The 15,569-nt window shown below is 36.3% G+C and overlaps 1 pseudogene; it reads left to right on the forward strand.

The window, feature by feature from the left end:
- Positions 1–864: 864 nt before the first annotated feature.
- On the forward strand, positions 865–8,988 carry LOC111156160 (annotated as a pseudogene).
- The last annotated feature ends 6,581 nt before the right edge of the window (positions 8,989–15,569 follow it).

The raw sequence follows: 15,569 nt of genomic DNA on the forward strand, positions 1-15,569 counted from the left end.
CATATTAATCAGGCAGGAAAACCTGTGATCTAAACGTTGTCTTGGAAACAGGTCTCCAGCCTCTTCAGTGGCTGTAGGAGACTCCAGTCTCACTGAAGTCAAACTGGGTCTGCTTCTTCAGCCTGTGCAGGCAGTGGGAGCAGAGGGCTTGGGTCTAATTGGTATTTATTGTTGCCATTGTTTTGCATTCCAGACCTTTGATAAACCTTTCCCAGCACAGCAAACCCATGGTTAACTCCACAGCAGTGAGGAAGCTATGGGAGCAGAACTGCAATTAACCTTCATGGGCAAAACAGAACATAAAAAACCATGAGGTAGGCTTGCTTTTTGCAGATGTAATTTTTAATGACAGCTGGCAGGTGAAAAAATATACCTTAAAATGAGAACATATTTGTGTTCATACACAATAGCCAGAGAAGAGACATTTACCTAAAAAAGGGCTAATTATTCATATTGAAGTGAAGAAGAAAAAGGAAGAATGTAAAAGACAAAAGAGTTATAATTAAAAAGTAGATTGTTGGGGCGCCTGGGTGGCTCAGTGGGTTAAAGCCTCTGCCTTCGGCTCAGGTCATGACCCCAGGGTCCTGGGATCGAGCCCGGCATCGGGCTCTCTGCTTAGCAGGGAGCCTGCTTCCTCCTCTCTCTCCTGCCTGCCTCTCTGACTACTTGTGATCTCTGTCTATCAAATTAAAAAAAAAAATAAAATAAAATGATAAAAAGCAGATTGTTTCTAATACTGGGATTCAAGCCCAAGTGTTGTCAGGTGGCTTCTTATTTAAGTGACAACGCTCAATGAGTACAAAAAACCTAACCCTTTTCTCAAAACCTTTTCCATGTTGTTATGTGTAAGAGGTGGTATTTATAATGGGAAATATTATGTCTTACGAAGCTGCAAATTCCAGGTAATTATCAGTGGGCCAGACACTTACTTGCTTTAAGCCTCAATTTCAGCATCTGAAAAATTCAAAGAGGTACCTTAACAGCCTGTAAGCTAAAAGCTCTGCCACATTATATTTTGAGACCCTTTGGGGCTCTAAGCTCTATGACTCTGTAATGCTTTGTAGCAGAACCTCTTCAGTAATTTATCCCTTAACAGATTGCTTCACATGTTAGTAATAACGGGAAGCTGAGGAAAGTTCATTAGATGAAGATTAAGGGAAATGGAGAAGTCATGCTCTGAACCCAGAAAAGAACAGTGTTTGGAGGTAGAGGAAAGTGACCTGGTAGAGGTGACTGTTAGGGACCAGAGGCCAGGTAGAGGTAAAAAATAGAAGAAAAGAGACCAGAAAAGGGACAAAGCCAAGGAGGAGTTCTTTTGCATGAATTGTGAAGGAGACACATTTAAGAGGTGGGACAAGCTCTCAGACTTGTTGGTAGGAGGGGTTAGCCTAGCCTCCCTCCTGGTTCTTATCTGAGCAGTCACCATGGCTGTGAATTTTCTGTGCGCAGTGCCTGTGGGTTCACTGGCGCTGCCGAATATGGAGGCTTAAAAATTTGAAAGGCAGATATATCTGCCTATCTTTATTCCAAAGCATTTTCCTTTCTCAGAAGCTGTGCTTTCAATTTAGAGGCTGCTGTGAAGGTCGAACCCTCAAGAGAGTCAAGGCAATGTTGTATGTGGGATAGGGTTGAAACCTGGGCTGAGGCAGAGAAATTCTGATGATTCTGATGCAGTGAATCTCTGAGTGTCTGCCTGGAACCCCTGGGAGTTGCTGATATTGTGGGCTCTCAGCTGGAATATATTCAGTACATTCAAGTTTTTTATTGTGTCTGTCTTCACTCCAAATTGCATGGCAGCTTCTGAATATTCTGGTATTAGCTTGTCCCCTGATATTATGGTTTTTTCCTTCTACTCTTTTCTAAATCTGAAACTATTAAACTATTAAACTATTAAGTGAAAGGCTGTGTGGGATAAAGCCTTGCTCCTTTCTCTTCCTTGGCCATCTCTTCTCCCTCAAGTTTAGCCGTGTTACTGAAGATTCAGAAGTTCTTGGAAATTTTATCTTGGTACTTTCGTTACTTTAACTTGATTTTCTACACAAGGGAACTCCTCCTGGATTTGACCTCTACCTGTTTTTCGTGTGATCTTTGCATACATACCAGCTGTTACGAGGTGGTGAAGAAGATTGGACAGCAGGCCTTGGCAGGGGATATTCAAAGCATCACTTTCTCCCCCTCTCCGAACTGTGCTGACATTCCCAGTGGCCGCTGGGGGGAGCCACATACCCACATTCTCTCAGACTTAACAGAGTCCCTTTTCAACGAAGCTGAGATCATAGTCAGTTGCGGCCAATAAGAAAAGTAAATTGTTTTAAATGCCTTTGGAAAGAAAGCAGCAATTCAAACTGACAAATTTATGGGTTTAAATTTGAATCAAATATTGCATTTGACCTTCTCCCGTTTTTTTTCTCTAGAGGATGTGGAAACCAATGAAAAAGAGACTGTATCTAAAAGGAAAAATGCATACTTGCAAAGCACTGCTTTCCTAGCTTCTTTTTCCATGCACTTCCCAGGTTGGTAGCTGTGAGGTGGTCAAAACTCCAAATATGTTTGTCTTGTTTAGGTTATAAGGCCATGATGAGTTATTACAGATCCCAAATTGTCTAGAAAGATAGGACAAACAGCATTTAAGGGTATATTTTTTATTTCATTCTTCTTGTTTTGCATCTCTCAAGTGTCTCTAAATGGAACCTATTTTTTAACAATATCTAAAAATAATCTTAAATCATAATGTCAAGAGAGTCTCCATACTGTGGGAGCAGAAATATAAGTAGCAGAGATATCAAGGCTCCTACTTCTGTATCAGTTTATACCAGTGGCTCTTTTGTGTACTGTTGGAACACAGCCATACAAAACAATAGCAACAACAACAACACCCCCCCACACACACACAAACTGAGAAAGAGTAGTGAAATTAAATAAAGAATGGCATTTCATCTCAGGAACTGGGATTTATTTATTTTTTCTTTATTATTCATTTTATTTTATTCATTTTTTAAAGATTTTATTTATTTATTTGACAGAGATCACAAGTAGGCCGAGAGGCAGGTAGAGAAAGAGAGGAGGAAGCAGGCTCCCTGCTGAGCAGAGAGCCAGATGTGGGGTTCGATCCCAGGACCCTGGGATCATGACCTGAGCTGAAGGCAGAGGCTTAACCCACTGAGCCACCCAGGCACCCCTGGGATTTATTTTAAATCTTTTTTGGAGGAATAGGGTCAAATGTATATTGAGAAACCTTGGATGTAGGATTTAAGAAGGCTATAGACCCAGTGACTTCAAACCTCAATTAATGTGTTGCAGACACAGTGACCAGTGCCTCTGACACCCCTTAGCTTTGTTTATCTGTGAGGAGGACCCCTCATTTGATTAGACTGTGTCAGTAGTCTCTTCATTTTCTCACCATGAATTTCACTGAGTTTCATAATCTTTATTTGGTTTCCATTTAACTTCAATATAATCAGCTATCTCTTTGAAGAATAGTAACAAAAAAATCCTAAAATATTAAACAGATTAATGCTATGCCTGATTTATGTGACCTACATATTAATGCTCATTATATTTGAAATGACAGACTCTTCTATAGCAAAAAAAAAAAAAAAAAAAATTAAACAGTATTATAATTTTGTGACCTAAAAGATCATCTCAAATAAACCTTTGTTTTTTCATGATTAAAAAGAAGAGTCATACCCATGTTTGTGGCCAGACTATTTTGGAAGAAAATTTAGTTATAGATGTGATTGGAAAACTAATTTTCACCACCATTATTAAGATACTGTTTTGTAAAGAAAGATATAGTATTGGCAGATTATTTTGAGGAAGTTGTTTTGTAGAAAATGAGCATTTGTTGAAGGTTTGCTCTGTACCAAACATTTTATATACATTTATTCATTTACTATTCCCAGTAACACAATAAAAAATGCTATATATTTTACAGGTTAGGAAACTCAAGTGCAGATGTTAAATAATATATACAACTTTAAATGGTTAATGTCAAAGACATAGTCAAAGCAGGTCTCTGTGATACCAACATCTATTCTCTTAAGAAAAAATTTTCCCTTTTGCCCCAGTATTCTTAAGAAATAATTGACATACATCACCATAGAAGTTTAATGTATACAACATCATTACTGATTTGCATATATTGTAGAATGACTATCACAATAGCTTCAGCTAATATCCATTTTCTTGTATAGATATAAAGAAAAGAAAGAATAAATGAAAAAATTCTCCTTATGATAATTCTTAGAGATAATTCATCTCCGATGATGACTTACTCTGTTAACAACTTTTGTGTATATTATACTATATTACCTATAGTCATTATGTTGTATATTACATCCCAGTACTTATTTATCTTGCAACTGAAGGCTTGTACCTTTTGATCATCTTCCCCTGATTCTCCCTCCCTCTACTCCTTTTGGTGACCACAAGTCTGGTCAGTTTTTCTATGAATTAGGGGTTTTTTTCCTGTCTTTTGTTTTTGTTTTTTAGATTCCACATAGAAGTGAGATCATCCAGTTATTTGTCGTTCTCTAACTTACTACACTTACCATAATACCTTCAAGGTCCATTCATTTTTGTCACAAATGGTAGGATTTCCTTATCTCTTATGGCTGAATAATATCCCATTGAATATATATACCACAACTTTTTTATCCATTCATTGATAAACACTTTGGTTGGTTGTTTCCATGTTCTGGCTATTATAAATAATGCTCTATGAACATGGGGGCACAGATACCTTTTCAAGTCAGTGTTTTTCATACCTTTGGATATAATCCCAAAATGAAATTGCTGGATCATATGGCAGTTCTAATTTTTAATCTTTTTGAGTATCCTCCATACTGTGTTCCATAGTGGCTGTACCAATTTACAATTCCATCAGCAGTGCAGGAGGATTCCCTTTTCTCCACATCCACACCAGCATTGTTATCTTTTGTCTTTTTGATGATGACCATTCTAATCGTCATTGTGGTTTTAATTTGTATTTCTCTAATGACTAGTGAGTTTGAGCATCTTTTCATAACTGTTGGCCTTATGTGTATTTTATTTGGAGAAATGTTTGAGTCCTTTTCCTGTATTTTAAGTTGTTTTTACTCTTTTGTTCTGTTTTGTTTTGTTATTGAGTTGTTATGAGTTCTTTGTATTTTTTGGATATTAACCCTTACCAGATACATGGTTTGCAAATAATGTTTCCTATTTTGTAGATTGTTTTTTCACTTTATTGATAGTATCTTTTGCTGTGCGAAAGCTTTTTAGTTTGATGCAGTACCATTTGCTTATTTTTTATTTTTATTGCTTGTGCTTTTGTTATTTTATACAAAAAAATTATTACCGAGACCCATGCCAGGGAGCTTTGTTCCTGTTTTCTTCTCGGAGTTTCTTCTAGGTGTTTACTGGTTTCAGGTCTTATATTTAAGTCTTTTATCCATTTCAAGTTGTTTTTTGTGAGTGGTATAATATATGGGTCCAGCTTCATTCTTTTACATGTGATTATCCAATTAAATACCATTGGAATCTTGATAGAGATTGCATTAAATCTACAGATGGCTTTTGGAAGTATTCATATTTTAACAACATTAATTCTTTCGATTCATGAACATGGGACACCTTTTCATTTATTTGCATCTTCTTCAGTTTGTTACGTCAGTGTCTTATAGTTTTCAGCATAGAGATCTTTTCCCTCCTTACTTAAATTTATTCCTAAATGTTTTATCCTTTTTGATGCTGTTGTAAATGGGATTGGCTTCTTCATTTCATTTTTCAGAAATTTTGGTGTTAGTGTATAGAAATACCAGTGATTTTTGTATGTTAAATTTGTATCTTGCAAATTTACTGAATTCATTGATTAGATCTTAAAGTTTTTGAGTTGAGACTTTGGGTTTTTCATATATAAAATCATGTCATCTTCAAATCAGGCAATTTTAACTTTTTCCTTTACAATTCTGACACCTCTTATTTCTTTTACTTGTCTGAATGCTATAGTTAGGACTTCCAGTGCTATGTTGAACAGGATTGGTAGGTGTGGGGACCCTTGTCTTGTTCCTTACCATAAAAGAAAAATTTTCATTCTTTCATTATTGAGTATGATGCTCACTGTCAGCTTGTCATATATGGCCTTTATTATGTTGAGATATATTCCTTCAAGGCCTAATTTTTTAGGAGTTTTTTTTTTTTTTTATCATGAATCGATGTTGAATTTCATTGAATGCTTTTTCTGAGTCTTTTGAGATAATCACATGATTATTTTCTTTCATTCCATTAATGTCACATTGATGGGTTTGCATATGTTGAGCCATCTTTGCATCACAGGGATAAATCCTACTTGGTCATGGTAAATGATCCTTTTAATTTCCTGCTGAATTTGATTTGCTTATATTTCATTAAGAATTTTTTCATCTTTATTCATCAAGAATAATGACTGGTCTGCAGATTTGTTTTTTTGTTGTGGGTGTTCCTTTCTTTTTTTTTTTTTTTTGCAGTGTCCTCTTCTGGTTTTGGTGTCAGAACAATGCTGTTCTTGTAAAATGAGTTTGGAAGTGTTCTTTCTTTTTTATTTTTTGGAGGGGTTTGAGAAAGATTGATATTTATTATTCTTTAAGTGGTAAAATTCACCAGGGAAGCAATTTGGTCCTGGTTTTTCTTAACTGGGAGATTTTTGATTATTGATTCAACCTCCTTACTAGTAATTAATATATTCAAATTTTCTATTTCTTCCTGTTTAGTCATGGTAAGTAGTATATTTCTTTTTTTTTTTTTTTAAGATTTTATTTCTTAATGATAGAGAGAGCAAGAGAGGGAACACAAACACAACGTAACTGGAGAGGGAGAAACAGGCTCCCTTCTGAGCAAGGAGCTTGATAGGAGGCTCCATCCCAGAACCCTGGGATCATGACCTGAGCTGAAGGCAGATGCTTAATAGTCATTAAGCCACCTAGGCACCCAAAGAAATATATTTCTAAGAATTTTTCCATTTCTTCTAGGCCATCCAGATTGTCGGCATATTCTGAGCATTTGAATCTCTGTGGTATCAGTTGAATGTCTTTTTTTTTAATTTATAATTTTGTTGATTTTAGTCCTTTGTTTTTGTTTTGTTTTGTTTTGCTTGGTTAGTCTAACTAAGGATTTGTCAATTTTATCTTCTCAAAGAACAAACTATTTGGTCAGTCATTTCTATTGTTTTTCTGTTCTCTAATTTCTTTTCTAATATTTATTTTTCCTTTCTTCTGTTAAATTTGGGTTCACTTTGTTCTTTCCCTGTTTCTTAAGATATCATTGGGTTGTTTATTTGGGATCTTTCTTTCTTCTTAGTGTAGAAGTTTATTATTAGAAACTTCCTCCTTAGAACTGCTTTTACTACATCCCATAAATTCTGGCAAGTTGTGTTTCCATATTTGTTTGTTTCAAGAAACTTTTTTATTTCTTCTTTGATCCTTTGGTTGTACAGGAGCATATTGTTTAATTCTCCTGAGTTTGTAAATTTTCCAGTTTTCCTCCTCTTAATGATTTTTAGTTTCATGCCATTGTGGTCAGAGAAGATACTTGGCATGATTTCAATCTTCTTCAATTTTCTAAGATTTGTTTTGTGGTCTAACATATGGTCTATCCTAGATAATGTTCCATGTATGCTTGAAAAAAATGTGTATTCTGCTGTTGTTGGATAACATGTTCTATATGTGTTTGTTAGGTTCATTTGGTCTAAGGTATTATACAAATCTGTTGTTTCCTTGTTGATTATTTCTTGATAATTGTTGAGAGTGGGGTATTAAAGTCTCCAACTATTATTATATCATAGTTTATCTCTCCTTTGGCTCTTTAAGCTTTTGCTTTGTATATTTAGGTGCTCTGCTATTGGACGTATAAATATTTGTAAATTTTATATCCTCTGGATGTATTGATCCCTTTATCAGTATATATAATCACCTTCTTTTTCTGTTTATACCATTTTTAGTTTAAAGTCTATTTTGTCTGATATACATACAGTTACTCCTGCCTTTTGATGGTTACCGTTTGCTTGAAATGTCTTTTTCTATTCCTTCACTTTCAGTCTATGTGTCTTTAAGGCTAAAGTGAGCCTCTTATAGGCAGAATATTGTTAGACCTTGCTTTTTTTAATTCCTTCAGCCATTCTCTGTCTTTTGAATTGATAATTTGATCTGTTTACATTTAAGGTAGTTATTTATAGGTAAGATTTATTATTGCCCTTATTTTCACTGTTTTCTGCTTGTTTTGTAGATCTGTTGTTCCTTGCTCCTTATACTGCTGTCTTTTTAAAATGTGTTTTAATATCCTTTGATATCAGTGTGCTTTGACTTCTTTATAATGGTCTTTTGAGTAATTATTGTTAATATTTTTCTTGTGGTTATTGTGAGGCTTATGTAAAATGTCTTAGGCCAGATGTGAATGTTGCTGGGGTACAGATGTAGAGAGGTGACTGTGGGGAGAACATGCCTCCACTGAGCACTTGTATTCAGCTCCTTCATTTTCAACATAGAAGAAACTCACATCAATTCCCTGGACTCTAAAGGCTATTACAGTGCCCCTATAATAAAAACCACTGGATCAGGGTGTGCAGGTTTCCTTATCATCTTATCAAGTACAGAAAGAATCATCTTGATGTCACAAATCTGCTACTTATCCCTTTAACACTCACCATCAGGTTCCTTGGGCCAAGATCAGTCATCATATCTCAAGCTGTGATGATGAAGATTGTATTGAGCAGAATGCTGTCAACCAAACCAGGAACCTTGGATAAGAAACTCTGGCTGAGAGCACATGGCAGTGTCCTCTTTGTGATGAAGACTGAGATAAAGGTCTGTGGGAACAGACTAGCACCCCTTGGTCTGGGTCACAGCCAAATACTGTGGCAACAACAGTCCTGTAAGCAACATAGTTCTGGAACATAAGAGTAACCTGGCTTCAGGCATGTACATTCCCAAGTCTCTACTATATGTTCTGCCATGGAAAAACAATGGAAATGCACAGTAAGTGAATATCTATCTTATCAAATGCCAGACCCTAGAAGACTCTTGCTTCTTCCTGCTACCAGTGGGGTCTTCATTTTTTTCTCTTGATCTAATTATAGAAAGATAAACTGTGATCTTTAAACTGAAAAAAAAAAACAAAAAAAAACTTTAAACATTTGTAAGACTATTTGAAAATGATAACAGCCTAACTTCCAAAGAATTATCATACTTTACACTTTTACTTTTCCCTCTCACATTTTAGGTTATTGTTGTTTCAATTTTTTTTAATTTTAAAAAATTAAAAAATTTTTACATATTTTAAAATTTACATTTTTAAAAAGATTTTATTTATTTATTTGTCAGAGAGAGGGAAAGAGAGAGCACCAGCAGGGGGAGCAGCAGGCAGAAGGGGAAGCAGGCTCCCTGCTGAGCAAGGATCCCGATGTGGGACTCAATCCTAGGACCCTAGAATCATCACCTGAGCCAAAATCAATAGTTGGACGTTTAACTGACTGAACCACCCAGGCACCCCTGTTTTGATGATGCTAATTAGCATTATTTTACTTCAACTTAAAGAACTCCCTTTAACATTTTTGTAAGGCAGATCTACTGGTAATAAACTTTCTCAGCTTTTGTTTGTTTGAGAAAGCCTTATTTTTCTTCCTTTGTTTCTGAAGGACCACTTTGGCAGGTATAAAATTTTTGGCTGGCAGCTATTTTCTTTCAATAATTTGAATATGTCATTCTTTTCTCTCCTGTCCTGCAAAGTTTCTGTTGAGAAATCCACCTATGGTCTTAAGGGGAGTCCCTTGTGTGTAACTTCTCTCTTTTATCTTACTGCTCTTAAAATTTTTTGTCTTTGACTTTTGGCAATTTAATTATAATGTGTCTCAGTGTAGCCCTATTTGGGTTCAAGTTATTTGGGATCATTTGGGCTTTCTGGATCTAGATGCTCACCTTTCTTCAGGTTTGGGAAGTTTTCAGCCATTATTGTTCTAAATATTCTTTCTGTCCCTTTCCCTTTTTTTTTTTCTCTCAAATTTCCATAATGCATATATTGTTACTTTTCATTGTGTCTTATAATTCCCATAGGCATTCTTCGTATGTTTTCAGTCTTTTTTTTTTTTTTCTTTTTGCTCCTATGACTATGTAATTTCCAATATTCTATTCTTCAGGTCACCGATTTGTTCTTCTGCATGGTCTATCCTGCTTTTGAAACTATTGAATTCTTCTGTTCAGTATTTGCATTTTTCAACTCTAAGATTTACAGGTTTTTCTTTTTTTTTTTTTTTTTTGGATAGTTGCTATTGTCTTGTCAGTTTTTCATTTTTTAATGCATTTTTTAAAAAAGAAATATTATTCAGTCATCTGTGTTTTCTTATAGTTTGCTATACTTCCTTAAGAGGGTTATTCTGAATTCTCTGTCTGACAGTTTATTAGATGTCCATTTCTTTAGGGTCAGTTATTGGAACCTGATTAGTTTCCTTTGGTGGTTTCATGTTTACCTAATTTTTCTTGATTCCTTATATTGCTATCTGCACATTTGAGTTATGGGCTTTTTTCCTAGACTTTACAGGTTGCTTTGGCAGAGAGAGCTCTTCATCAGTTTGCTCAATTTGGGCTTTTGAGTGTGTCTGCTGGTAATGTCTTTGGACAAGTAGGGCCTCCTATTATGGTCTATTTTTGGGTGAGGCAACTGTTCAAGCTCTGAGGACAAGGATAGAATGTGTGTCACTGACTGCTAGATGGAATTGCTGGCTTTGTTTCCTACTGAGAGAGGCTATACAATGAGCTCTGTGATTGTCTGAATTCTTTGGTCAGGCTTACTAGATGGTTGAGACTGGGTACCATATTCAGTAATAGATGGGAGTATGAATTATTTTCCCTGCTCTGAAGAGCAGTAGCACAGGGCCCAGGGCCTGTACAGTTCACTGAGGGCCCAAATAAGGCCCAAGTATGCCCTGAATTCTCTGGTCATGTGAGGCCACTGTTTTACTCTGTAGACTGGAGAAAACATGGGCTATGTTTGCTGTTCAAGTGCCACTGTGCCTAGGGCTGTTGAATTGGCTACACAGCTTCCCATGTGCTCTGGTTAGGTTTCCTGGTAGGACAGGCTGAAGGCTGTACTCACCAATGAGTGGGGCTACAGATTAGATTCCCTTCCTGGGTGCAGCAGAAGAAGCATTCCTAAAATTGGTAAAGCTCTTTGTTTGTTGTCTTAACTAAAGCCAATCCACACCCCAAGTTCCCTCTAAACAAGGCCACTGGCTTTACTTTGCAAGCTATTAGCTCTGTCTATCCCTTTTGCTTGAGTACTTCTGAGCTGCATAGCTTTCAGGCATTTTCACTTGCTCTTCCAGTTAGATGATGCTGGAAGACACCCTCCACAGGGGGTGGGACAACATCTTGACTCCCTTTTCTGTGTAGGAGCTGGAGGCCCTCTTCAGGTTACTGTCAATTTCCCAAACAAGCTTTCGGTTGGGAGGAGCCAGGAGCTACCCTCACCCTTGGCTATGAATTAATTCCCCTGCCTGTGCATAGTATGGGATGCTTCCCTGCCCAGTACTGGCTTTGCTTTGAGGATAATCAGCTCTACTCACCTGCCTCTCAGCTTGAGCATCACTGGGCTACATAGCTTTCAGGAGATGTCACTAGCCTGTCACAAACCCTCCACAGCATGTGAGGCTGTGACTCAGCACCTTGCCTGGCTGCAGACAAACCGGATGCTAGAGCTGGCAAAACCCACTTGAGTATCTGTTTGGGCAGATCTGTACCCTAATGACTTTCCTGGTCAGAGTGACTCCAACTTGGTCTTGCAGATAAGCAAAGCTGCTGATTGGGATTACTGTGTGGGCACTGCAGTTATGAACTTGGTCTGCCAAGATCCACTGCTGGTTGTTGCAAGCCCCTCCCCCATTCTCTATCAGGGTCAGATTCCCAGTGGTTGGCTCCTATAGATTCTCCCACAATCCTCATGGTGTAATGTCAGAGTAGGGGCTCCCACAAAGTGGCCACAATGCTGGGTGTCCTGCCTGGGTTCTCTTCCCACTTGAGGAATTGAAGGGTCAGGGGAGACCTCATAGCATGATGCTGTGCTGTCCTGGAGGAGAGGATAATGTGGTCAACATGTAGCTGGTTCTCTTACCCTTCTAATGCATCTGTCTTGGTCTCTGTGGTGCAGGGATGGTTCTTCAGACTCACCCCCCATGTTCTAGGATATTCTCAGTGTCTTTTTCTTCAACAGATTGTAGTTATTTTTGTAAGGGGAGTCAAATCAGTAATGACCTATGTCACCATCTTGATGATGTCATTCTAATTTTTTTCTTTTTATTTTTGTACCATTTAAACTGTTATATATGTTAATTTACATAATTTATGCTTTCTTAAGTTTAGAGGGATATGTCAAAATAGTCTAAAACAAATCCACGTTTTATGCTTGTGTCAATTTATGTAGAGAAATTTTCATTGCTATTCTCTGAAGGTTGTAATCATTAACAGTTTAACTTGTTCTCTTTTCCTAGAAATCAACTTTTAGAATAATTAAAATTCTCACAGTGAAGAAATAAATGTAGGTGTCTTACTCTAGTATCTAATTAATACTACCTTACCAAGCTTCAAATGTATAACTAGATTTGATTCTAAAGAGCCTCTTTTTCCAGTTTCCGTTTTGGTTACTATCATTTCATTTAAAGGTAGATGAAAATGACATATGAGTATCAGAAAAAAAATGAAGGGGGAAATGTGATTTCTATATCTTAAGTAACTCAAATACTTAATTGAAGCAGGTGTTTATTGGATAATAAGAAGAGGAACGTCATTGTGGTGAAGTTAGATAGGACAATAACATCTGCTTTAATCACAGGTACTGAAGAAATATTTATAGAGAGTCACAGAATAACAGCAACTGAAAGATTATTCTTTCATTCCCTTAATTTGTTTCTTTATCCAGTATCTTAGGCTATTTAACAAAAAGCCTTAGTTTAACAAGTGATGTCTTAGCAATGAGTAGAAAGAAAGGGATACTTTATTAGAGGAATAAACATTATTATCATTAAGAGAAATATTTTTTTTAAAGATTTTATTTGTTGACAGACAGAGATCACAAGTAGGCAGAGAAGCAGGTAGAGAGAGAGGAGGAAGCAGGCTCCCTGCTGAGCAGAGAGCCCGATGTGGGGCTTGATCCCAGGACCCTGGGATCATGACCTGAGCTGAAGGCAGAGGCTTTAACCCAGCGAGCCACCCAGATGCCCTAAGAGAAATATTTTTAAATGACAGTGGATTTTGTTTCAAATTTTGCTGTATTAATGTCAAAATTTAGGCATTCAAATAAGCCAGTATATAAACTATATATAACAAATAAATTTTAAATTAGAAATAACAAGAAGAGATTCAAAATGACCTAGATAAAATTTTCTCATGGACATATTATTTGCCATGTCCTCATTTCAGTGTTCTAGGTACAAACTTGAATAATTTAATCTTAAAAATTTCAAAACTTCAGAGCAGTATAAACACAGTGAACACTCATATACCCTTCACCTGGATTCTTCAACTGCTAACATTTTGTCACATTTTATTTTTCTGTATTTTTTCTCTGTCTCTCTCTCCACACACCTACTGTTGAAAATTAATTGCAGATGTCATGACATTTTACCTCTGGATACCTCAGCATGCATTTTCTAAGAATAAAGAACTTTCTCATCCATAACTACAAAACTGTTATCACACAAGAAATTTTATAGTAATTCAAAAATTTTATTTTATATCAGATTTATTTTAAAAAATTTCCAATTTTCTCCCAATGAGATTCCCCCAGTGCTCTTGGAGTTTCTTTTCATTAGCCTAGCAGAAAACTCAGCAAGTCTAAGTTTGGGTTAGTTCCATGAAAGATGATGCTGAGACCAGACACTGGACTCTCGAGGCTTCATAGTTCTAATGAGCCTCTTTCCTTAAGCTGGGAGATTCCAGTGTTGCCTAGTTATATAGATCATTTCTGCCCAACCTATACTCTATAAACGTGTAGAGGGGCGCCTGGGTGGTTCAGTTGTCAAGTGTCTGCCTTCGGCTCTGGTCACGATCCCAGAGTCCTGGGATCCAGCCCCGCATTAGGCTCCCTCCTCAGCAGGAAGCCTGCTTCTCCCTCTCCCACTCCCCCTGCTTGTGTTCCCTCTATTGCTCTCGCTCTCTCTCTCTCTCTTTATGTCAAATAAATAAATAAACCTTTAAAAAAAAATTAATGTGTAGACTTTCATCAGTAGAGAGGGGACTCTCTCAACTTTGCATTGGCCAGGAACTTAAAAGTTATCTGTGCCCAAACTAAATTGTGAGATTATAAAGGTCATGGAGAATACATGCACTCTGCTAATGTTTCTGTTTTAAAACTTTCACTCGATAAACCCTATTGTATAACCTAGTATTATCTCTCTGTGACCTCTGTGGATGGCATCCCCAGAGACTTAAGCAATAGGCAATGAGAAAATATATATTGTCAATTGTCAACAGCCACATGACTGAGTTTAAAAGTATATCTTTTCTCATATGAGCCTAGGAGGACTGCAGCCTGGCTGACAAATCATTGCAGTGTTTTGAGAGACCTTAAGCCAGAAGACCCAACTAAGCTATCTTCATATTTTAGAATCACAGAACTGTGAGATAATATATATTTATTCTGTTTAGGCCCTAAGTTTGGGAGTAATTTATTTTATAGCAATGGATAACTAATACAACTCACTAGTCTCTGAGCACTTTCCTTTCTTTTTAGTGAAACATGATTTCTTAGATTAACTTTGTATTTTTCCCAAACCAATTACTGCAATAAGCATTTCTCCAAATTTCTCTATTTTCTTTCAGTGGAGAATGGTGTTTAGAATACAAAATCTGGTCATAAGATGTGCTCATTGTTATAGAGATGTCATTGTTTCTACATCCATCCAGTGAATAGAGTTAGAAAACACTATAAAAAAATATTGAGCTCATACTAATATTACCAATTCTTATTTAATATGCATGGCTCTTTTTTGCCTTCTTTAATTACATATTTATCTCTTTATTTTTATAGTAAAGATCTCACTTTCTTAACAGAAGAGAGTTAACATTACAAGGAAGTGGAGTAGAGAGTGTCACAATTTTAGCAATGACAGTAAGTTCTCTGGCTTTCTGGAATATCTTCCTTTGATTGTATCTCCATTTCTACCAGATGAGGCTTATTTGTTTGATTCTTGAGGGATTTCTGAATGTTTAGTTTTCTTATCAAAAAATTTTTGGAATTATCTTTCAACTTAGAAAAATGATCCAGAAAGAACTTAAAAATTGGGAAGGAATACCAAAAATATAAATAAATAACTTGTGGTGAACTTGTGTTTTTGTTTGATAATTATTATTTAATAGAAAGCATGTTGTGTCTCTAATATGTTCACTCTTTAAGGCACCAGAGTCTCAAAGTTTCTATTTCTGGTAAGAACTTATATTCTGGGTGGGGGAGTCACATAAATGCATCAATATAGTTAATATAATTAAGTGACAGCATAGAGATACAGAGCACTTTCTCATGTTAAATATTGACATATATTATTTTAGTAGTAATCAAACAATAATTTGTTTAAA

This window comes from Enhydra lutris, unplaced genomic scaffold, assembly GCF_002288905.1.
Source record: "Enhydra lutris kenyoni isolate GAN:26980312 unplaced genomic scaffold, ASM228890v2 scaffoldscaffold3, whole genome shotgun sequence".
In the NCBI taxonomy this organism is placed as follows: Eukaryota; Metazoa; Chordata; class Mammalia; order Carnivora; family Mustelidae; genus Enhydra; species Enhydra lutris.